The 25,944-nt window shown below is 33.4% G+C and overlaps 1 pseudogene; it reads left to right on the top strand.

Moving 5' to 3' along the window:
• The window catches only part of LOC107887735 (isoleucine--tRNA ligase-like), a 63,102-nt pseudogene extending 39,029 nt beyond the window's left edge, over positions 1-24,073 (top strand).
• Positions 24,074-25,944: the final 1,871 nt, after the last annotated feature.

Below are 25,944 nucleotides of genomic sequence, written 5' to 3' on the forward strand. Positions count from 1 at the left end.
GGATGGATTCTCGGGTTATAATCAGCTAAAGATGGCTCTTGAGGATATGGAGAAAACTACTTTCGTAACGATGTGGGGAACATTTTGTTATAAGGTGATACCGTTCGGATTAAAGAATGCTGGGGCAACATATCAGAGGGCCATGGTGATGTTGTTTCATGACATGATGCATAAAGAAATAGAAGTCTATGTCGATGACATGATCGCCAAATCCAAGGGGGAAAGAGAGCATGTTGGAAACCTCAGGAAGTTGTTCGAAAGATTGAGAAAGTTCCAACTGAAGCTTAATCCAGCCAAATGTACGTTTGGGGCTACCTCGGGGAAATTACTAGGCTTCATCGTTAGTGAGAAAGGCATTAAAGTTGATCCAGGTAAGATAAAAGCCATACAAGAACTACCACCTCCGCGTATGCAAAAAGAAGTCAGAGGGTTTTTAGGGAGGTTGAACTACATCGCTCGGTTCATTGCTTAACTTACCAACCAGTGTGACTCAATTTTTTGACTCCTTTGAAAACATAATCCGGGAGAATGGAACGAGGAGTGCCAAGTGGCTTTTGACAAGATAAAACAGTATTTGTCTAGTCCCCCGGTGCTAGTACCGCCAATTCCAGGAAGACCGTTAATATTGTATCTGACTGTGTTTGAAAATTCAATGGGTTGCGTACTAGGGCAACGTGATTAGTCGGGGAAAAGAGAAAAGGAGATTTACTATCTCAGCAAAAAGTTCACAGAGTATGAGGCAAAATACTCGTGAATTGAAAAATTCTATTGTGCTTTGGTTTGGGTAGTTCGGAGGCTCAGACAATATATGTTGTATCATACGACATGGTTAATTTTAAAGTTGGACCCCATAAAGTACATGATGGAATCACCTGCAATCTCAGGAAGAATAGCACGATGGCAGATCTTACTATCAGAGTACGACATCGTCTATGTGAGTCAAAAGTTGATAAAAGGAAGCGCAATAGCTGGTTTCTTAGCAACTCGAACAACGGATAAATACGAGCCATTGAGATTTGATTTCCGGGATGAAGACTTGATGTGCATTACAAAAAAAGAGTGCGAGTCATCAAAAGAGAAGTCATGGAAGATGAGCTTTGATGGTGCATTGAACGCATTGGGGCATGGGATTGGAGCAGTTTTGATATCACTAGAAGGGAACCATTATCCTTTCACCGCCAGATTGAACTTCTTCTGTACCAATAACATTGCAGAATATGAGGCTTGTATCATGGGTCTTCGCGCAGCTATTGAACGAAATGTCAAGATTCTAGAGGTGTACGGGGACTCAGCGCTGGTGATTTACCAAATCCGTAGAGATTGGGAAGTAAGAGATCCGAAATTAGTCAAATACAGTGATCTAGTGGCGGGACTGATCAAAGAGTTTAAAGAAATAACTTTTAATTACTTTCCATGAGAAGAAAACCAATTGGCTGATGCCCTGGCCACTTTGGCTTCGATGTTCAAAGCAAATAGAGAAACAGAAATAATGCCTCTCCAAATGAGCATGTACAAGGTCCCTGCACACTATTTCAGCATTAAAAAAGAGCCAGATGGACGGCCATGGTTCCATGATATTTTAGAATATGTCAAGAATCAAAAGTATCCCAAACAAGCAAATGAGAATGATAAAAGAACAATCAGAATAATGGCAGTAGGATTTGTTCTTGATGGGGACATTCTGTACAAAAGAGGAAAAGATCAAGTGCCCTTGAGATGCGTAGATGCTGTTGAAGCCAGAAAAATACTTGAAGATGTCCATGAAGGAATTTGTGGGACACATGCCAATGGTTTCACTATGGCCAGGAATATTATGAGACTCGGTTATTACTGGCTGATGATGGAAAGTGACTGCATTAGTTTTTCACGAAAATGCCATAAATGTCAAATTTATGGTGATAAAATTCATGTAGCCCCTTCGCCCCTTCATGTCATGACTTTGCCGTGGCCTTTTTCTATGTGAGGCATGGATGTTATATGGCCAATTTCCCCAAAAGCTTCTAATGGACACTGATTTATTTTTGTAGTGATAGATTACTTCATGAAATGGATAGGATCCGCTTCATTTGCCAATGTGACGAAGACTGCAATTTGTAGGTTTTTGAAAAAGGAAATCATTTGTCGGTATGGTTTGCCTGAAAGATTCATTTCAGATAACACCTTGAATCTGAACAACAAGATGATAAAGGAAGTGTGTGAGCAATTTCAAATAAAGCATAATAACTGATCACCCTATCACCCGAAAATGAACGGAGCTGTTGAAGCGGCCAACAAGAATATTAAGAAGATAATTGGGAAAATGACCGAGACATATAAAGACTGGCACGAGAAGTTACCATTTGCTTTGTATGCATATCGCACATCTGTACGGACATCTACGGGAGCAACTCCTTTCTCTCTGGCCTATGGAATGGAAGCTGTGCTACCTATCGAAGTTGAGATCCCTTCTCTACGAGTCTTAATGGAGTCAAAATTAGAGGAAGCAGAATGGGTTCGAGCTCGATATGACCAATTAAACCTCATCGAAGAAAATGTTTCAAAGTAATTTGTCACGGACAAATGTATCAGAATAGAATGATCGTGGCCCATGACAAGAAAGTACGGCCGAGAGAATTCCACGAAGGAGAACTCGTGCTGAGAAAGATTCTCCCAATACAAAAAGACCTGCGAGGAAAATGGGCACCAAATTGGGAAGGACCAGACATAGTGAAGAAGGCTTTCTCAGGTGGAGCTTTGATTCTCATTGAGATGGATGGGAAAGAGTTACCCAACCCAGTGAACTCAGATACTGTAAAGAAATATTATGCCTAAAAAAAAAGAGATCAAGGTGAAAACCCGAAAATGGCGTCTTGATTAACACAAAAGATTAGGATGAAAACCCGAAAGGGCTTCCTAATGGAGCAAACCCGGGCTTAAAGAGCAAGGTAATTGAATGGTGGGTCAAACAGCGAGACTATAGTATTTGAAGCATTTCTGAAAGCTTGAAATCTTTTATAGAAGAAGCCACACTTGAAAGGATTCTTGATTAAGAAACGTGGAAGAGCTCATGTGTTGAATATCTAGAGCATTTGTATCTGTTGAATGCGATTCCCTTTCTCTTTATGATACTTTTTACTATTCTTGGTTAACTTTCTTTGTTTACTACCTTTGAAATAAATAAATGTGAGGTATCCCTTTTGTCCCTACCTGACCATTTTCATGCATCTCATTGTGTGGTTTATTTAAATAATAAATAGTAGAATGACATACTCTGAACAAAAGAAATGTTAAGCATTACCCGGATAAGAATTTGATAAGTACAAGAGCCTCAAAGCAAGGATAAAGTTCAACCAGGGCCAAAAGAGTGATATCTGAGAAACGCAGATTGTTCGTGAAGCTTGAGGACGGGTACAGGGCCTAAAGAGAAAGTCAAGAGCCGAAGTAATGAATGCAGATCATCACAAAAATTGTGACGAAAAAGGACATACGACAAACATGCCTAAGGCACATAGCATAATCATGTAGGCATACAGGCATTTAAGACAAACATGTGCATATCATGATAACATCATGCATGACATATACAGGTACTCCAGCAGAGCAAGAGGATGCGATAATAGCTGTACTGAATCAAGGGAAAGACACCCGAGCTCTACCAGATGACATGTTTTGGAACTCGGATGTTTTAATTTCTGTCTTTCAAAAATCAACTCATATTGCGAGAGGTGAGTTGAGCCTCAGGTCACACGCTGAGGTATTTTCAATTTATGGTTTTCAAAAATCAACTCATATTGCGAGAGATGAGTTGAGCCTCGGTTCACATGCCGAGGAATTTTTAAATTCTGTTTTTCAATTTATGTTTTCCAAAAAATCAACTCATATCACGAGAGGTGAGTTGAGTTTCGAGCCACATGCCAAGGTCTTTTCAAATTGTATTTTTAATTTCTGTTTTTCAAAAAAAATCAACTCATATTGCGAGAGGTGAGTTTAGCCTCGGGACATGCTGAGGTATTTTCAATTTCTGCGTTTCAATTTATGTGTTTCAAAGATCAACTCATATTGCGAGAGGTGAGTTGAGCCTCGGGTCACACGTCGAGGTATTTCCAATTTCAGTTTTTCAAAAAAATCAACTCATATTGTGAGAGGTGAATTGAGTCTTAGGTCACACACTAAGTTCGCAGGTTGATCTATTGTCGATGTTTGTTTCTCAATAAAGAACAAAGATTGGAGCTGATTGAAGACACCAGATTTTGCCTCCTTGAAGTTGCAGTGGAGCTGATCGAGGATATCAGATCTTACCTTTCTGAAGTTGCAGAAGAAAAAACCACAAACCTTATCTCACTGAAGCGGTAAAAGAGCGGATTGAAGTTGTAGATCTTATCTTCCTGAAGTTGCAGAGAAGATTGAAGCCATAAATCTCATATCCTTGAAGTTACATTGGAATAGATTGAAGCTACAAGGCATATCTCCGAATTTGCAGTGGATTGAACCAAAGCTACAAGATGCGGTGGACTGGAAAAAGACTACCTGAGCAAGAAGAGCACCAAAGAAGTCAAGACTCGGCAAAACCAGGCAAAATTGGCCTTTCTTTATGTCTTTGCTCTATTCTTGTTACACCACAATGAGCAAAGAGGGGCAGCTGTTGTAGGCAAATTTTGGGCCCAACATAATCAAACCAATTTACAGCAAACCCAATATCAATTAGCCCAACTAACCCATTTTAACCCAAGCCTAATCCTTAAATTTAACCCAAACTAAATTGAACCCAATCTACCCAAACCCAAAACAATTCAGACCCAAATCCCCTAGCCCAATAGTATAGCCTGAATTAAAAAACAAAAAAAAAGGAAAACCTAACCCTAGCCTCAACTTTCGACGCCACTTGGTTCTGACACCGGCCAACTACCCACTGACCTCCTGCACCACCGGTCGCCTCCACTGCCCGTGTCAGCACCCACTCGCCTGCAAAGATCAAAAGAGAGGGGACAGTTAAGGATAAAAAATAATGTACATGACTATAAAAGCCAAATCGAAAATCAGTGTAAGGGGGGCATTTTTCTTAAATACAAACACGAAATATTCGAAACAGAAACATAAAAAACATAGAGACCCCATATAAAAGAATCAAATCGGAGCATTAAAAGAGGTGACTTTATCATTTATTTTCTCATTTTCTCATTTTCAATTTTTTTATTTTTTTCTTTTTTCTTCCAAATCTGTTATACATATATAATAAATAAAAAGGAAAATAAAAATAAAATAAAAATAAAAAAAATTTATCTTTTCCAGCCACCGTGCACGGTGGCCGTCAGCGGCAGCTGACGACCGGACGGTGACTGGCCCTGTGGCCAGAAATCTCCCCCAGCTCCCTCTCTCCCTTTTTTTTTCTTCACTTTGGCTGCAAATGATTTTTTTTTGAAAAAAATTGGCCTTTTATAGCCTCCCAAAACGACGTCGTTTTGGGGGCTACCTTTTAACCCCAAAACGATGTCGTTTTGCCCTGGATCGGGTCGACCCGACCCTATCCACTCAGGATTCGCGTGTTTTTGCTCTTAGGGGTTAATTGCGCACGCAGTCCTTCCGCATTTTCGTACTTTTACAATCAAGTACTTTTTTATTTTTTAATTTGGCCCTAAAGTATATATCGCTTTGCGATTTAGTCCCTCTTGCTGTGTTGTGATTTGAGGGGAGGAATAATTACTTTTTTAGTCCTCCCTTGTTTTGCGCGCATCCAAATCAATCATATTTTCCTTTATTTCTTTTTAAAGTTACCCCAAAATATTGTTTTAATTTAAATTTTATCCTTTTGCACCCTCTTTTACGTATTTTATTTTATTTTATTTTGATATTATTTACACTATTATATTTTATTAATATCATTATTATATCTATTATCAATAATTTGTTATTATTATTAGTACTAATATTTAGTTTCAATTAGTATTTATGTGCATATATATATATATGTATATATTTATATAGTACTATTAATGGTTATTTTTAATATATGTATATTGTATATGCTTTTCATATATATTATGTAAGTATTTTTAATACTATTAATTATATATTTTTATATATATTATGTATATATTTTTAAATATCCTCCTATTCATATATTTTTATGTTATCTCATGTATATATATTTTAATATCATTAGTTATATATTTTTTATACTATTTCATGTATATATTTTTATATTATCCTTATTATTATTATTAATATTAGTATATGTTTTATTATATATGTATATATCTTTAATATATATATATAGGTATATATTTATGTAATATTATTAATAGGTGTTTTTTTAACATCATTATTTCTAATATGTATATATTATGTAAATATTTTAATATTATATTATATATGTATTTTTATATATATCATGTATATATTTTGAATACTATATTATATTTTTTTACATATTATCTTATGTATATATTTTTTATATATGTTATGTACATAATTTTTTTAATATTATATTTTTTTATATTATTATGTATATATTTTAATATTACTAGTTATATTTTTTTATACTATTTTATGTATATATTTCAAACACTATATATTATATATTTCTAATACCATTACTATTTATATATATATATTATGTACGTACTTGTAACATCATTATTATGTATATATTTTTAATATATATATGTATATTTATGTAGTATTATTAATAGTTGTTTTTAATATTATTATTTCTAATATGTATATATCTTTAATACTATGTATATACTTTGTAATACTATTATTATGTTTATATTTTAATGTATATACGTATGTATATAGGTCGCATTATTAATGTTTTTAACATCATGTTTCCATCACTTTACTAATTATTATTATATGTATATATATATTCATTGTTTTTATTTCGTGTTTAATACTATTATTACGTTTAATATCGCATGTACTATTATTGTTTTTAATATTATTGTTGTTGTAGGCCAATTTTGGGCCCTTCTACAAAATACCCACAGCCCAATAAACCCAAATATTTAAACCACTGACCCACAAAACCCCAAATACATTACAATACCCGGAGCCCAATAATCTAAACCCAATTACCCATTTACCCCTTTTACAACCCAACCCCGGATGACCCATTTAATAACCCCTAAACCCTTACAAACCCAAAACCCAATACACAGAAGCCCAAACCCCTCACAAACCCAAAACCCAAAACCCCAAAACCCTAATCAACCGAACCACTCGCCGTTGCCCCATGTGCGCGATCACTCAGCCCCCACGGGAGCTGCCAGACCACTTCCTCCTCTGCCCGAGACCTAGCATTGCCCATACCGTCTAACACTCCCACCACCAACACCGGCCATGCCCTGCAAAAACAACAGACAAGCAAAGCAGAAGCAAGAATAGCAAAAAATAATAACAAAGTATGTAACAAAATAGGCTATAAAAAGCCGAATGAAACACTGTAAAGGGGTTCTCTTTTTGGAAAAAGTCAAGAAATATATAGAAATTATAATACAAAAACAAGCATTTTTTGAAGCAACCAAGATCAGAAAAATCAAAGGGATTAAAATCAAAGAACTAGAAAACTAAAGGTGATTACTTTTCTTTTCTTTTCTTTTCCATTTTAGTTTCAGCCTTAGGCCTGTTTTAGACATATATCTAGATTAAGGATAAAAATAAATACTAAAATAAACAGCAAAAAAAAGTAAGAAAAAATTTACTTTTTGGAAATCCGGCCACCGTGCACGGTGGCCGGCGCCGGCGTCGGCGAGCTTCCGGCGACCGTCCGGTGACCGGCCCGTGGCCGGAGCCCTCCCCTCTCCCCTCTCTCCTTTCTTCCCTCTCTCTCTTTTCTTTTTTTTTTCTATCTTCTGCTGAAATGTGAAAATTTTCAAAAAAAATTGGTTTTTATAGAGGAGTAAAACGGCACCGTTTTGGCCGTTACCCCTAGACGCTTAAACGGCGCCGTTTCGCCATAGTCCGACCCGATCCGGCCCGACCCACTCCAGGATCCGCGTGTTTTTAATTCAATGGGATATTTGCACAATCGATCCTTCCGCATTTTCAGTGTTTCAAATCAAGTTTATATTTATTTATAATTTGGCCCTAAAGTTCGATCCGCCTTACAATTTAGCCCCGTTTAATACGTAGCGTTTTAGAGGCTTGGGGATATTGCGCCTTTGGTCCCCCATGCTTCGCGCGTGTTGCAATACGACCCAGTGGCTTATTTTTATTTTAGATTTGGCCCCAAAACTTCGATTTTTATCCAATTTTGGTCCTTTTTTTCGTTTATCTTTAATTCTTATTTAAATTTTCTTGTATTTCCATATTATTATTATTATTATTATTATTATTATTATTATTATTATATATTATTGTATATTTTTGTTATATGCGTATATATATGTGTATTTATGTTTAGTATTTTAGGTACTTTATTCTAATATTTAAATGTTATGTCTGCTTTTATATATTTTAATAGTATATTATTATTATCTTTATTACAATAGTGTATATTTTTATTTATGTGTATAGATTTATACATATAGTATTTTTGTGTTACATTGTTATTCTTCGTATCTTAATACCATTACTATTATGATTATTAATGTAGTGAATGTGTTGTTGTAAGTATACATTTTTATATCGTCATTGTTATTATCATCAAACATAGTATTATTTAGGTATTTTGTTATATATGTATATATCTATTTGTGCATAGCATTACTTTTTAATTGATTTATTCTAATATTTCTATATCGATCATATGTATTTAATATGCCTATGTACATATTCATGTATTATTGGCTGTTTGTTCCTATATATATGTATTATGTAAATAATTTAATATTATTTAACATATGTATTTTCTTTTTATATGTTTTACATACGTTTTTTATATATTATACTTTATATATTGCTATGTATATTTTTAGTATATATACATATTTGTGAAATATTATCAACAGTTTTATTATTATATATATCGTGCACATATTTTAATACTACATTCTACAAATTTTTATATTACGTATATATTCCAACATTATATACTTAGCATTTCTAATATCCTTATTCTTTATATCTATGAATGTATGTGTCTTTGTAGTATATTAGTAAATCCATTTTTATATTGTTGTCATTTCTAATGTATATGCATATATCATCATTGTGTTACATGTATTATATATTTTCAATATTTTTGCATTATTGCCCTATTTGTTATTTACTTCAGCATATTTTTAATTTTTCTATTTATTTATTTTATTTCATCTCAACTTTGTTTTGTATTACTTCAAGAATTTTATCCATGCTTTTCCAATTAATTTCAATAATCAAGGTAACGTACCGATTTAACATTAAGTCATTGAATTTCATCGCTATGTTGGGTGAACATCAATTGACTCGTGTTAAAACGGTATGTCCTTCTCAAAAACCGGAATAAACTAAAATTTCTTGTCTTTTCAATCGGATCACAACTAAGAGTTACATTGAACTCGTATTTATCAAAACAACACGTGTTTATGAGATACCAATTTTGGGCGTCGCGAGGGTGCTAATACCTTCCTCGCACATAACAGACTCCCGAGCCCTATTTTTTCTCTGGATTTCGACGTAGACCTGAACTTAGCCTTCTTTTGTTTTAAAAATAGATCTAATAGGTGTCCGATCACACCTATAAAAAAGGATCGGTGGCGACTCCTTTTTATTTCAAAATCGAATTTCAGTTTTCAAACTTTTTCACTAGATCGCCACAATTAGCGACCCCAAACTAAAATTTCTACGTCGCTACAATTGTCGTATTAATTATTTGCTTCAATGTATTTCTAACTCTTTTATTTTTTGTTTCTTACCCATTCTGTATCAGTTTGCTTTTCTTATTATATTATTAGCATATCATTATTTTTATTATTATTTTCTTTTTATTGTAAATATTGTTTCTATTTTTATCTTGATGCTCTTATATTATATGTTAATATTTTTCATTCATTATATCATTGTTTACACCGTTTATTTATTTATGAATTTTTATTTTAAAAAAATAAATATTTTATTCATTTTCTTAATTTCAATAAATAAGGCAACGTACTGATTTAACACTAAGTCGTTGATTTCATCGCTATGTTGGGTGAATATCATCGACTCGTATTAAAAACGGAACGTCCTTTTCAGAAGAAATCGTAATAATAAAAATTCTCGTATTTTGATCGGATTATGATTAAATGTTGCATTGAACTCGCATTTTCGAAAATTAAGACAACACGTGTTTAACAAGATACCAATTTTGGGTGTCGCAAGCGTGCTAATACCTTCCTCGTGCGTAACCGACTCCCGAACCTTATTTTTTCTCTGGCTTTTGACGAAGACCTAAACTCGGCCTTCTTTTTGTTTAAAAAATAAATTTTCTTCTTAAAAAAATATGATTTATTAGGTGTTCGATCACACCTGGGAAAAAGGATCGGTGGCGACTCCCTTTTTATAAAAATTGAAAGTCGGTTTTCAAATTTTCAATAAATCTCCTCAATTAGCGTCCGGAAGCAAAAAATTTACGTCGCTACAGGGATGATACTGATTTTGTTGGGATTTTGTTCTAATTTTTATTTCTTAAAATTTCTTTATTAGTTTAAATATAACTTTCCTAATAAATTAGAATATTCTGATGTCATATTTTTATTTTCCATATTAGAATAAGAAAGTAGGGTTTTGCATTTTATTTCTTAAATTATAAACCTTTTTATGATAAGTAAATTATTCATGAATAAAATAAGGTGAAAGTTTCATCAAATCAAAGGTAGGCAACTCCCTTTAGAGTTCCACAACCATGGCAAAAATAGGAATCAAAATAAGGGAAAAGGCCCTTTCTTCATATTGATTTCTTGCGCTACTTGTCCAGTGCCTCAATCCCAGACTCGGGACCATAATAGTTTATTTCTATTATCACCTCTTTAAGTATATAAAGGACCTTCAAATAACCTAAGGTGGTATTTGTATTGCAATCTTTAACTAATGTAATTAACCGTGTTTAAATGATGTAATATTTTCAAGCTATCAATCAAGTAAGTGCACCTTTTATTTTTCTTCTTCCTGTATGTAAGTTATTGATTAGATATGAAGAACTATTCCAAAAAATCTGTTGACATGCCCCCAATAAAAAAGGATGAATCCTGTTTTTAGTCTTTGAGATCACATAGAAGAAAGCAAATAATATTTTGAAATTGTCATCCAAATAAAGCGACTATATTAATGTTGTCACTTAACTTTCTTGCATAATTATTAAAGGAAAAAAAATTCTTTGTAAGTGGTAGGATTTCCTGTCATTTCAATCTTCCTAAGTTGAAATTCCACTTACATCCTGACCTGTTAGTACCTGGTAGGAAAGTTCTGATGGTTTTTTGAGAGGTCCAAGGTTGAGTCCAAATATGTTTGATATCTAATTCTAGTCCAAAAAGAATAGAGGCAACCGTGTTGATTATTTGAAACATTTTGTTGGGAGGTGGCTGAAAGCACTTTATTGTGATAAATGAGTTTATTTGCTAGGCTTTTTGAGTAATGTAATAACTGATAGAAAATGGGTAAGTTGCTTTTTTTAGCCATCTTCCTCAACTTGAGTTTTAAAGGTTTTGATATGGTTCTCCCATGCTCTGGAAATGAAACTTGTCATGCTCACATCAATCTTTGTTTGTGTGATAAATGCTATATATTTTGGCTATACATGATCTGCTTGCTCTCTTTCAGTGCATTATGGCCTTTCAGTACTCTTGGATGGCCAGATGTGTCGGCAGAGGATTTTAAAAGGTTTTATCCGATAACAATGCTTGAAATTGGGTATGAACCCTTTTGTTTAACTCCTGCTGCTTAGATGATGTGCCCTATTCTTTTCCATTAGAGAGTGCTTCTATTAATTATTCATTAACATATTAGAGGGCATTATAGCATACTTGGTCTCAAGAAATTCCATTTAATCTACTTTTCTATGTTTTAACAGTTGGCCTTAACACTTTTTCACTTTGGATAGCCATGATATATTGTTCTTTTGGGTTGCAAGAATAGTCATGATGGGAACCGAATTCATAGGAACTGTTCCATTTTCATATGTATATCTTCATGGTCTAATCCGTGATTCACAAGTAAGTAGAGTGTCTGAATTAGGCTACTACTTAGGTGCCCATTTTAAAGTATAATTTTTTTTCTCAAGTTGTGTTCCACTTCACCTGCATCTACACTTTTGTCATTACAGTTCCTTTTCCAAATAACATGACACTAGTTCCATTGCTCCAAAGACTCAAGAAATGTAACGGCCCAAATTTCAGTGATATCGGAACAGTAATTCGAGATCACTAAATCCAACATGTGAGTTTAGATATTAGTAAGTAAATGCTAAGTGTGGTTTTAGAAATAATTTTTAATTAGTGAAATTATGAATTAAAACAAATTTGTAGATTAAATGAGATAAAAATGAGGTATCGAGACCTCAAATTCATAAACCGAGCCATAAATATTTTTAAAAATATTTATGGAGTGTTAATAAGTTAGAATTAAAGTTTCGTCAAGAAATTTTAAGGTTTCGGTAGTCAATCGGGTAAAAAGGACTAAATTGAATTAAGTGCAAAATTGTGAAATGTGATTAAATAGCTCTAGTAATTATTAAAGGAGGACTAAATAGGCAATTAAACACCTATTATTGGGCTGGACGGCAAGTGTGTGCTGGAAAATAAAAATCAAGTATGAACAAGGGGCAAAATTGGAATTAGGTAATTATTAAATTGTAAAATATGATATATTAGGTAAAAATCTAGAGTTTTCTTCAATTTTCTTCATCTTCTCCAGAAAAAAACACCATTGAAGGGTTCTTTTAAGCTGGTCTCTCATATTTCTATTACATGTAAGCTCAATTCTTGATTATTTCTTGTGATTTTTGTGATTTTGAGACTTTTGCAACTAGGTCCTAATATCTAATTCAATAGTTTTTGCTTTTATGAATATTTTAGAAAGTTACCATGAGTAAGTGCTGAAATTTTATGATGATTTATCATGGAATTAAGGTTTTAATTTCATTATATGATGATTTTATGAAGAGATTTGTATAGAAATTTATTTTAGGACCTAATTGTGAACGTTGATGGAATTAGGGTTTTGTGTTGAAGCTTGGAATGTCAAAGGCTGTGAAGTAGTTTGTAGTGTTTAGATAAAATGATATTTGAAAGGAATTAGTTGGATTGATGAATAAATTGAATAGGGACTAAATTGTAAAAATTGAAAAGTTTGGGGTAATTGTGAAATTTTAAAAATTAAGGGCATAAATTGTGAAATAGAATGGAATTGAAATAGAAGCTAATGGAGGAATGATATTATAATTATAGATCAAGAAAACGAAGTGAATCGTGGGAAGGAGAAAATTTAAGAATAGTCCCTGAATTTCTACGACTTTTGCAAATTAGCCCAGGTAAGTTCATATGGCAGAGTTCAATGTTTGATATGAAAATCTTATGATTGCTAAAGTATTTTATTGTAGATGAATATTATCAAATTGTATTAACTAATGAATAATGTGTAACTAAAAGAACAAATTAGTTGAAACAATGGTTTGAGTGCTTTCATTTTATGACCATAATGAATTGACGGAAAAGATGTGATATATATACTTCCGTATAAGACCATAGTCAGGCTATGGCATCTGTGTGATGTGATAATGTGATTCCGTATAAGACCATATCTGAGATATGGCATCAGTATGATATGTAATCCGTGTAAGACCATGGCAGGGCTATGGCTTCGGTGTGTGATGTGTGACAATGTGAAAGTCCATAGTTTACTATGGCAATGTGATAATGAAGCACTCAACTCCATTATTGTTCCTTAATTTGACAATGGAAATAAATAAGAAATAGGCCCAAAAGAATTAAGTTCGTGAATTGCATCATGAAAATCATTCAAATGAGTTTATTAATGAAGTTGTGATTTGCAGGATGAAATAGTTTAACTAATACATATATAATTGTGTACAGTGTTCGGTAAGATATGTGTTATTATGCCTATGAGCTTACTAAGCTTCTATAAGCTTACTTGTGTATGTGATTTGTTTTGTAGATTGACTTATATACATACAGAGGATCGGATCTACATCAAGGGTTACACTATCCAGATTTAATTCGGTAGATTTTGTTAAATAACTTTTTGGTTTATATGGCATGTATAGGATTTGATTTAGTAATGTAATTATATGAATAATTAAGTATGTAAACTATGTTGAATGTGATGTTTTGTGATTGGAAAATGAAATATACTTGTTTTGGCTTGAAATAATTGTTTGGTTGAAAATTTTTAGGTATAAATGTTATATAATATGGCTTGTGAAAATTACCTTTAAAAGGGGTGGCAAATTGGCTTAAATCAAGCCTACATGGTGCCACACAGTCAGGGGACACGGGCGTGCCTTATGGCCATATAAGAAACTCAATAACCTCCTAAATATTACACGGCCTCGACACACAGGTGTGTCATTTGGCCGTGGGCTTAAGTCAGTAGCTAGCTATGTATCACACGGCTGCAGCACACGAGCATGTTCCAGGCCATACGGGCGTGTCCCAAGGCACACGGGCGTGTGCCCCTATCTTCAAGGAAAATTTTCCAAAGTTCTCTATTTAGTCTCAAATCACTTCTAAAACATATATACGGCCTCGTAGGCCCATATTAAGGACTTTAAGATGAAATTTGATAAGAATTGATCTGAAATGTAAAGTTTATGACTCGATTTTGTATAAATGTCAGTGTATAAGTCTGGTAATGCCTCGTAGTCCTATTTTGATGACGGCTTGGGGTTAGGGGTGTTACAAGAAAATATCTGGCTAACATGTAAGCTGTTTCAGGGGCGTAAAATGTCTAAAACTCTTGGCAATGTTATTGACCCAATTGATACTATCAACGAGTTTGGTACTGATGCCTTGCGATTCACTCTTGCTTTAGGAACTGCTGGTCAGGTTTGTCTTGTACTGCAGGCAATATGTTGGTAATTCAATAATGAAAAGTTGTCATATAATGTTCAATACTGCTCTAATGTTCATGGTTCTAGCTTATGATAGTATGTCTAATTAACCAATTTCCTTGAATAACCTCTAGGATCTTAATTTATCAACTGAAAGGCTAACAACGAACACAGCCTTCACCATTAAATTATGGAATGCTGGCAAGTTTGTGCTGCAGGTTCTGCCTAATTGGGATAATGTTTCTGGTTGGCAGAATATAGAGGCTTGAAAGGTTTGTTCCTCTTTTCTCAGATTAGTGGGATAGTATTAGACCACCTATCTATCCTTGTCTTCTGAAAACAGTACTACCATATGAAATTTAACATAAATCAGAAGGAACAATGCTAAAAGATGGCCAACCATGCTGCTGTTATGTTTTTGTTATAGTGCATTCTGCTATGATGATTTTGTTGAGTGCATACAGCTTGTATGCATGCTGCAGCAATTGTGCATGCTGCAGCAATTGTGCATGTTGCAGCAACATATTTTCTATTTTAGTTGCAATGTAATTTAGTTTGGTTGAAAATAAACTTAGTTATTGATGTTTTGATGGGTTTAGGGGATGATTGAGCTGATAAGTTAACTTATCCCATGTGTACAAGCAATGTTTTAATATTCCCAATGCTTATTAGTGGGATTAGTTGAATATTTGGTGATGTATTTTGATTATAAATGTATTGTTTTCATATTGAATGAACAAGCATATCAGTTGTATAAAGTAGATTGCTTACTTGCTGCACGTTTGTGAGCAAGTAAATTATGTCAAGCTTCTTACTCCTTTGTTCTCTGTCTTGTTCTCTTCTTTTGCTGCTGTCAAAACCCCAACCAACAAGCACATAAATATTTTTAATTATTAGATTGGTGGAGTATTCATTGTGTTTATTGATTGTACTATCAACAGTATTAATCTGAGTTATGCTTGCATTTGTAACTATTAGTATTACTCTCAGAAGAAAAGAAATCTATTATTATTGCATAGGGTGTAACTTAATTTTTCTTTTTGACATCATCACAATGTCCTGTTCCTAAGAAGATTGGCATCATCCTATTCTGTAAACTGAAGAAATTATTTCCTTTTCAGTTTAACACGGAGGGGTATCTTCTAAGGCTTCATCTTCCAGAATGTTGGGTGGTAAGAAAAAAATACTGTGCTTGTTTTGCCACCATCTATTTATTTGTATACTTGAGCCAAGTTACTTCCACTCATACATACCCTGATTATTCTTTTTCTGAATGCTACAGAGAAGTTACTTGAGTACTGTTTTCCATTTTTCAGGTCTCAAAACTGCATATGCTTGTTGATGCTGTCACTGAGAGTTACAACAAATTTTTCTTTGGGGATGTTGGGAGAGAAATTTATGATTTCTTTTGGGGCGGTTTTGCCGACTGGTATGTTGAATGTTCTTTTATAATCTGCTTTCTGCTAATAGAACGTAGTTCTATTGTTTTATGCTATTAGGGTCTGGATTTTATGCCATTTATAGATCATGAAAATTGAGAACTAATGAAGTTTATGCTTTTGTTATATAACACATAATGCCCTTTTTTCAAAGGTTAAAGTGGTAAAAATCATTTAGTGGATAGTGTGTGTTATTTTATTGTTATCATTACAAGAGATTGTAAGTTGGATCAGTATGTGCTGTTGAGACATACATGAAATACCTGTCATGGTCGTATAAGTTGACAAAACATACCGGTATAATTTTTACTCTAATTAGCTGTAGTTATTTTGTGTTACATGTCCAGTTTTTAGATCTGCAACCCAAACTTGGGATTTATGTTTTTATTGTTTGCATAGGTATATTGAAGCCAGAAAAGCTCGCCTTTACCACTCTGGAGATGATTCAGTTGCTTTAGTAACTGTTATACTTTACGTTTTCGAGAATATACTGAAATTAATTACATCCATTCATGCCATTCGTAACTGAGGAACTGCGGCAGGTGTCGGCTTTGTAGTGTTTTACCATGTTTTTTTGTTAATATAGTTTTTCTAATTCAAACTCATTTATTTTACTATCTTCTTGAATCTGATCATTCATGTTAATATTAAGTTTGGATAAAATCCGCTGGAACACAATTTCCATTGACGAGCACCTTATCAAGTCTAGATTTAATGTGCACACCTGACTGCACATGCACATGTACTAAAGTGAATTTTGGGTTCACATCACAGCATACATGAATAGTGCTTCATACAAGAAATGATATTTTTTCTTTTGTTTTATTGTTTTAGGCATCCTTTGATTTTGGAATAATTAAAATGTGCGCAGGAGCCTGGGGAGCTATGTCCCTAAAAGTTAAGACCTACAAAAAGAAAAAAAAAGGCAAAAAAAAAAAGGCAAACAAACATAATGTTAGCGCAAATGAATGTCAAATAAACTTAAACCTACCAGAAAACAATTAACATATTAACCTAAAGAAACAACAAGAATATATTCGTGTGAACCTGCCCTCAAACAGATAAAAAGATAAATAAAACTAGGTCATCCTCGCATGCAACTGACGAGGTGAATGCATGATTCATACAAAAAACGATGACATAAATTAACATTTGCAAATATAAATCGAACTAAAAGGTTAAAAAAGTAAAACTTTCAACTTCAGATTAGAGCTTTGCAAACATAAACTATAATCATAGCTGAAGATTTTCATGCTTATCTAGTGCTTATCTAGTCTGATATTTTGTTATCACGTTTCACTTAATGTTAATCAAATATCAGATATCAGCTAGTGTTAATAGAAAGGATAACACATTATCTTTGATTGTCACCTATTTAATTGCTCAACATGCCAAAGGCCCAAGCCAGCCTGACTAGAAGCTACAAAGAAATGAAAAGGCCTATTTAACTAGTTATGATATCGTTAGAGAATATATCCAACACATCTTTTTTTCAGTCTCATAAAAACCATCAACCTATAAACAAATCAAAATTATGTTAATCGAAGAGTTGCGACTAGAACCTATTCACTTAAAAGATTACAACTCAATTTCCCTTCATGTAAGGCTAGGTAACACAGATGAATATAATTCTATCTTTGACCAAAATTTAAATATTTTCACCATATAGATATATCAATAATCACACAAAACTTCTCACTCAGTTGATATAAAGAGAAACCATGGGTCCACCTAAAACTTCCAATCAAAATCCATTTGCAAATCATATCCAACATAAGACAAACAATCCCAACTAAGTTTTTAATGCCAAATTTTTTTATTTAATGTCAAATTCTCTTAGTATATTTTAATACTGATTTAAGTAGTTTTTTTATTCCCTCAAAAAATATACTATTTTTATTTATTGAAATAATACTTAGCATTTTTATAAAGAATGGTTAATTATAAAAATAATTATATATAACTTATTATTTAATATAATAAATAATTTAGAGTGATTGCAAAACAATTAATTAAAATGTTTATAAAAATATTGTGATATAATTGAATCAAACCTGATTTATCATTTAATATAAAAAATAGTTAAAATATAAAATTAACTATAAAAATATCTTAGTAATAATAAATTTAATTTTTTAATATTTACATTTTTTCAAATTGGTCATTATTTATTATTTTTCAAAAGAAAGAATAAAGGAGAAAGAAACATGTCATTGAGAGAGTTTCATTCATTGTAATCTTTATGAAAACAATGTATAAAAGTAACATTTTCTCTTTTATTTATTATTTGTTCATGTATCTGTCATGCTTCTTTAGATATGCTTTTTTTTTTTATTTCAGTCTTTTTATTTAGAAATGCAAATATGATACTTATATGTTAAAATAAATAACTACTACTTCAGAAAAAGAATATTTGTTAAAAAAATAATCTATCCAGCTTACTTGATACATTAAAATATACAAATTTTACTAACAATTATTGAATGTAATAATATGACAAAAAATAAAAATTCAAACTTTGAATATAATATTATTGAAAAGGATAATCTCCAATGTTGAAAACTTTATAAATCGCAAAACTAATATAAAAAATAAATAAACTATACAAATTAAAATTATTTGGGAAACTATGTTATGTACATTTGGGTTTCATTTATGGTCATATTTGTAGTACCCGGCTATCATCCACTTATATTGATCTTATTTACTTCGTTTAACGTTTGTAGCTTTTAAGTGGTGTGTAACGCTTAAACCTAATGATCTGGTTTAAAAAAAAAATAAAACAAATCCTAAAATTTAAATTACATTAAAGTTTATTAAAATTATTTTATTTTAAAACAATTGCTTCAAAATTAAATTTTTTTGGTCAAAAATATTTTACTAATCTTTTTAAAATTAAATTCAATCCAAAAAAAATTTACTTTCATTTTGACAATTTAGAAAACAGTGTTGGTTGTTATGCACGTTAGGGGTACTTGGAGTCGAAGTATCCCTGAACTCTTACAATTTAGAAAATTTAATTTAATTTTGACAATTTAGGTAATATTTTTCCTAGTATGTTATGCACGTCATTTTGGAAAGTATATGTAAATAGTATTGTAATTGTTAAATGAATTTATGTGATATGTTGAGTTTTAATGTGGAATGTTTAAATTGATGTATAAATGAGTATGAAATAGGCAAAATTTGGGTTAAATTAGCATGATTTTAGAATTTAATTGAATGGAATAATTGTTGAATTGTTTTGATAAAATATGTGAAGTACCTATGAGAGTACATTGGTTAGGTCATTAGGTTGATTATTTTGACATGTTTTTGAGGTATTTAATTGTGTTTTGATGTGATTGAACTATTGGACTTGCTGTTCAAGGTTGCAGGGAATGGTAAACTTGATGTTTAAGGTTCAATTTGAGTCCACACGGCTTGACACACAGGAGTGTGACCGGACTGTATAAGACAGACGGCTAACACATGGGAGTCTGGTTTGGTCGTGTGTCCCTTGCAACTTTAAAATCTCAAAACAGAACACGCAAGAAATTTTACACGGGCAGAGATATGGGCGTGTGTCTTAGCCGTGTGAGGCACACGGCCTAGCACACGGGCATGTGGCTGGCTGTGTGGCTTATGTCAGAGAGTTAAACAGGTCAGACACGGCCTGAGGCACGGGCATGTTCAGGGTCACTGTAACATCCTGAATTAGGGTCTAGTTGGAACAGTGGTTTCGAGACCACAAATTCAAAATGGAAATAATTATTTTATGATTATTTGATGGTCCATGATAAGATTGCATGTTTGTGTGAAATTTCCATGAAGAAATTCTATGCCTAAGGTGTCCAATTTGACTTTAGGGACTAAATTGAATAAGTTGCAAAACTTGTGTTCTAGAAGCTTCAAGCATGAAATTGCATGGGATTATTAACTAGAGTCCTTAAATAGCAATTAGACCAAGTTCAAAAATTTTGGACAAAAATGGGCATGAATAGGAAAAATTGGAAAGAAATGCCTTAAGGGCATTTTTGTCATTTGGTAAATAAAAGAATAAAAAGGGAAAAATCAAGTCAAAAATTGTGTCCATCTTCCTCCTAGTGTGCTAAAAATCGCAAGGGTTCCATAGCTAGGGTTTTCAACTTTTCAAGCTTGATTGTAAGTGCTCCCTAGCCCCGTTTTTAATATTCTTTATGTTTTTGAGATCCTTGAAGAATGATCTAGCTATTTTTACTATTATTTTAACCTAGGGTTCATGTTTAAAAACTTACCCATGTGTGACATGTTTTTATTTTGATGACTAAAGGAAGATTATCAAAGTTTGATGTGTGATGAACATCTTTTACTAAGTGATTTTTAATGAAAACACCTAAAAAGGACTTGTTTGTAAAAGGTGTAAAAATGAGTAGTAAAAATGTGAAATAAAGGAAAACATAGGATGATATGAGCATGGTATAGGTTCGACTAGGCTTGGGTAACCAAGAAAATGCATGCATTTTATTTTACGAGCCTAGGGACTAAAGTGTAAATAAGTGAAAAGTTAGGGGTAAAAAGGTAATTTTTACCAAGTATGAATTATGGGTCAATTCAAACAATGTATATATTGAACAAGTTAAATTTGGAAATATAGATCAAGAAAAATGAGATTCGAGTCTTGATTGGGGGAAAAACAAAGTTTACGAGGATTAGGCTGGTTTCTATCATTTTGTACCGAGGTAAGTTCATTTGCAAATTATGCAACATGTACCATACTTTAAATGCTTTAATATTGCAAGTATGGTAAGTATATATATAATTAATGTGATGTTGTACCATGTGTTAATGCTTAAATTTTATTATGAATTATACATTGATTATTCCATTGGTGCTATGGATATTGAAATCGACATAACGAGTAAGCTCAATAGAAATGTGGTATCGAAGAATCCCATTTGAACCTTAGGAATTGTTTAGGATACAAGTGACATATCACTAGGAACTATGTGATCTTAGTTCATGATTTGCGGTCTGAGTTCATGATATATGTTACACATGTTTTGGCGTTCCAGGTACTGGTCTTGTGTGTTCTACCACTGGCTAGGTAGTCCAACATGTGTTACGGATACCTGACAGCTTGTGTGAGTAGCCCGTATAGCTACATCTTAACCGTTAGCTTGTGAGAACAGACCCGTAAGTAGCTCGAAAGTCAGCAACATGTGATATGTGATATAAGGTAGCGTTGGCTACATATGGGGCACTTAGGTGCGAGATTCTGATGTATCCGATAGTATTCCAAGTGTTCAACGGGTAGTTCAAAGAGAAGTTCCATGGGTAATCTTAATGAACACGTCAAAGACGAGAAAGTAAGTATTATGTGCAAGTTGGTACAGGTATGTACATAAACTCATGATTAAATATCTCGGTATGCTATGAACATGTGGTAATAGTGCATATGAGAAAGTTATGCTTATGAGATTTGATGACATTTATGAAACTTTGCCTTATGTTAATTGTATGATTTATGTTGCTTATTATTTGCATGTGAACTTACTAAGCTTTAAACTTTACCCCATTCCTTTCTTTTTATAGTGTCGCCAAGCTAGCTCGGGGATCGGAGGACGTCGGAGTTTTCGATCACACTATCAATTGGAAAATTTGGTATAGTTAGATTCAACATTTTGAATATGGCATGTATAGGGACTTGATCTTTTTGTTATGTGTCATATTGATTAGCCAAATGTGTTGGCTCATGATGATGTTATGATTCATTTTGTATATGGCCATAAGAGGTGGCTCATATTGATTATTAGGGTTGTAACCCTAATTAGTTATGCATGCATGCAAATGTGTTTATGCTTGTTGTGGTTGTTTTGATGAGATGTGAGTTATATGCTAAAAGTATGTGTTTAATGAGGCTTGTGATTGTTTGTGATAATGAGTGTGATAGATGAAATTTGATTAATGTGTATGGCAATAAATATGGTACAAATGTATAACTTGGAAGTAGGATAGCAAATATGGTTATTCATGAAATTGGTGTGGAATACCTTGGGTAAACCTACTAATTTGAATAAGTTATACATTGACTATTCAAAACATAAAATGTCTATGCTTCATATGATAGAAGTGTTATGTTGTATGCCATGAAGTTGGTTTAAGTGTGTGAGTGCTTAAGGGTGGCAAATGGATTGGAAAATAGCCTAGAAATTGTCCATACGGTCTGCCCCATGGGCATATGGTCTGCCCGTGTATCCCCTACACCCTAATTAATGCAAAGCAGAATGCCCGGTAGTAAACACACGGGCAGAGACACGATAGTGTGTTTAAGCCGTGTGGAGGACACGACTTTAGGGCATGGGCGTATACCCAGGCCGTGCGAAGTCTACGCTTAATTTTGAGAATTTAATTAGCCACACGACCTAAGCACACGGGTGTCTACTGTGGCTATGTGACCTTATTTTTCTTATGACGTCATAGTCAAAGAGTTACACGGGCTGAGGACACGGGCGTGTCCCAAGCCACACGGGCGTGTGTGACCACACGGCCTACCCATACGGGCGTGTGACTCTTCAAAACAAGAAAATTTTCTAAGTGTTGAAAAGGTTCCGAAAGTTCTCAGTTTAGTCCCAAACCGATTCCGATGTATGTTTTGGTCCTCGTAGACCCTTATAAGGGACAATTTGCATATGATTGGAAAGTTTCAAAGTTGGATGAAATTTTATGACTCGGTTTGTATGTTTGTTTATGTTTAAGTCCGGTAATGCCTCGAGTCCTGTCCCGGCGTCGGGGGTGTTACATTTAGTGGTATATTTGTATGTGATTGAAAAGTTTCAAAGTTGGATGAAATTTTATGGCTCGGTTTGTATGGGTTTTACGCTTAAGTTCGGTAATGCCTCGAACCCTGTCCCAGCATCGGAGACGAGTAAGGGATGTTACAGTCACACGGGCATGTCCCTTAGCCACACGGGCGTGTGTCCCCTGCACTTAGGAAAAAATTTTGAAATTTTACAAAAAAATTCCAAAGGACTCGAATTAGTCCCGATTTGTTCCTAATATATATTTTGGGCCTCGTGGTCCCATAAAAAGGGATGATATGATTAATTTATGAAGTGTATGTTAAATGATTATGAAAATATTCGTATTTGATCTGAAAAGTCTAGTAATGCTCCGTAACCCTGTTTCGGCGACGGAAATGGTTAAGGGGTGTTACATTTAATAGTATCAGATCTTTGAAGGTTTAGTCGATTCTTGGACTAAATCGAGCTCAAAATTGAGTCTAAAGGTACATGCCATAATTGAGTCAAATTGAGTCAGGATTTGGATGCTAATATACATTGCTTGTTTTTGTTTATAGTTGAATATGTCGGATGAATATATTGATGATACTGATCAAGAAATGTATACTGGAGACAATGAATCCTATGAATTAGATGGAACCGAGTAGGAAAAACTGAGTGTTAACCCAGTGGGTAATCAACCTCCTAATGTTGAAAGAGGAAATGCTAGAGAAACAGATAATTCACAACTATTTAGAGTTATTACTGATGCTCTTCAACGAGTAGCAAAAACTGCAACTGCAACGACATCTACTCCTACTGTCCGTCAAGCCCCAATTAAAGAATTACGTAAGTATGGTGCAACTGAATTTCTGGGTTTAAAAAGAGTTGATCCTTCTACAGGTGAAAACTGGATTGAAGCTACAAAAAGAATTCTGCAGCAACTTTAGTGTACTCCACGAAAAAGTTTATTATGTATTGTTTCTCTATTGCAAAGAGAAGCATATGTTTGGTGGGAATCGGTAACATGACATGTACCTGCAGAATAGGTAAACTAGGAATTCTTTTAAAGAGAATTTAAAAAGAAGTATGTGGGTGAATTGTATATAGAAGACAAAAAACAAGAGTTTTGATGTTAAAACAAGGAGAAATGACTTTAATTGATTATGAATGATAGTTTTCATGACTCAGTAGATATGTTGTTGAATATGTGCCAATCGAAGCTGACAGTTGCAAGCGATTCCTACAGGGTTTATGTAATGAATTACGAGTGCACCTGGTATCGTTTAGGATAACTAAATTTACAGATTTAGTTGAAAGGGAAAAAATGGTTGAACATGTATTGGGTTTTGATAAAAAAGCTGAAAATCCATGCCCGGTTGGAAAACATTCTGGAGCTGCTAGTTCAAACCCGTAACCCAAAAGATCAAAAGAATTTTATGTTAGTTGGAAATTGAGTTTTAAATAAGACAAAGGTGATAGAAACCGTGAAAGACAATTGATAGTTTTTATTGGTAATGTAAGAGGTGTAACATCTTCCTCCTAGCGTGTTGAAAATTTCAAGGATCCATAGATAGGGTTTTGTTCACCTTTTCAAGCTTGAAAGTAAGTCAATCCTAGCCCCGTTTTTAATGTTCTTTATGTTCTTAAGATCTTTGAAGCATGATCTAGCTATTTCTACCATTATTTTGAGCTAGGGTTCATGTTCAAAAACTTACCCATGTGCGACATGCTTGTATTTTGGTGTTTAATGGAGGAATATGAAAGTTTGATGCATGGTAAACATCTTTTACTAATTGGTTTTTCATGAAAACACCTAAAAAGGACCTTTTTGTAAAAAAGTCTAAAATGAGTGGTAAGATGTATGATTTAATGAGAAATGTGAGCTGTTATGAGTATGTCATAGGTTCAGCTAGGCTTGGGTAACAAAGAAAATGAACGCATTTCATTTTACGAGCTAGGGACTAATTTGTAAATATGTAAAAGTTTAAGAGAAAAACTATAATTTTTCCTTAATATAGTTTTTGAACTGATTTGAATAATGTGATGATTAAATGAGCTAAAGTTTCTATTATAGATCAAGATAAACGGAGTCCGGACCTAGACCGGGGAAAGAATAAGATTTTAGACTAAACCGAATTAATTGTTCATATTTTGTACCGAGGTAAGTTCATGTGTAAATAATGCAATGTTGTATCATTTTTTAATGCTTTATTAATGTATGAATTTCTATGTTTAATTGTTATGATGAGTGTATGAATGACAAATGGTCAATGTTTAATCCCGTTTGAACCATAGGAATAATTTAGGATACAATGTGACATGTCACTAGGAATTATGTGATTATGAGCTTATGAGATTATTTGTATATGTGACTATGTGAATCGGGTGCTAGTCTTGTACGTCCTACCGGTGGCTAGGTAGCCTGGCATGTATTGCGGGTACCTGTTAGCTTGTGTGAGCGGGCTCGTGATTAGCTCGAGAGTGAGCAATATGTGATTGTGACATGAGGTAGCATGTGGCTACGTTTGAAGCACTATGTGCAAGTCTTCCGTGTATCCGATAGTATTCCGAGTGTTCAACAAGTAAACATGTGAGTTATTCGACAAGTAAGTCAGTGATGAGAAAATATGAAAATGTGTTTCGATTTGGTACAGGTATGTATGAAAAAATCATGTGAATGAGCTCAGTATATGATGAGAATTGCTTGTGGATGAGATGTGTGATGAATGGCACATGTGCTAAATAAATGAAGCATGGCTAATAAGTATGACAAAAACTATGGTATAAATAAGTAAATTGGACATAGGTTTAATAAGAT

The sequence above is a fragment of the Gossypium hirsutum genome, chromosome A03 (genome assembly GCF_007990345.1).
Source record: "Gossypium hirsutum isolate 1008001.06 chromosome A03, Gossypium_hirsutum_v2.1, whole genome shotgun sequence".
NCBI classification, from domain to species: domain Eukaryota; kingdom Viridiplantae; phylum Streptophyta; class Magnoliopsida; order Malvales; family Malvaceae; genus Gossypium; species Gossypium hirsutum.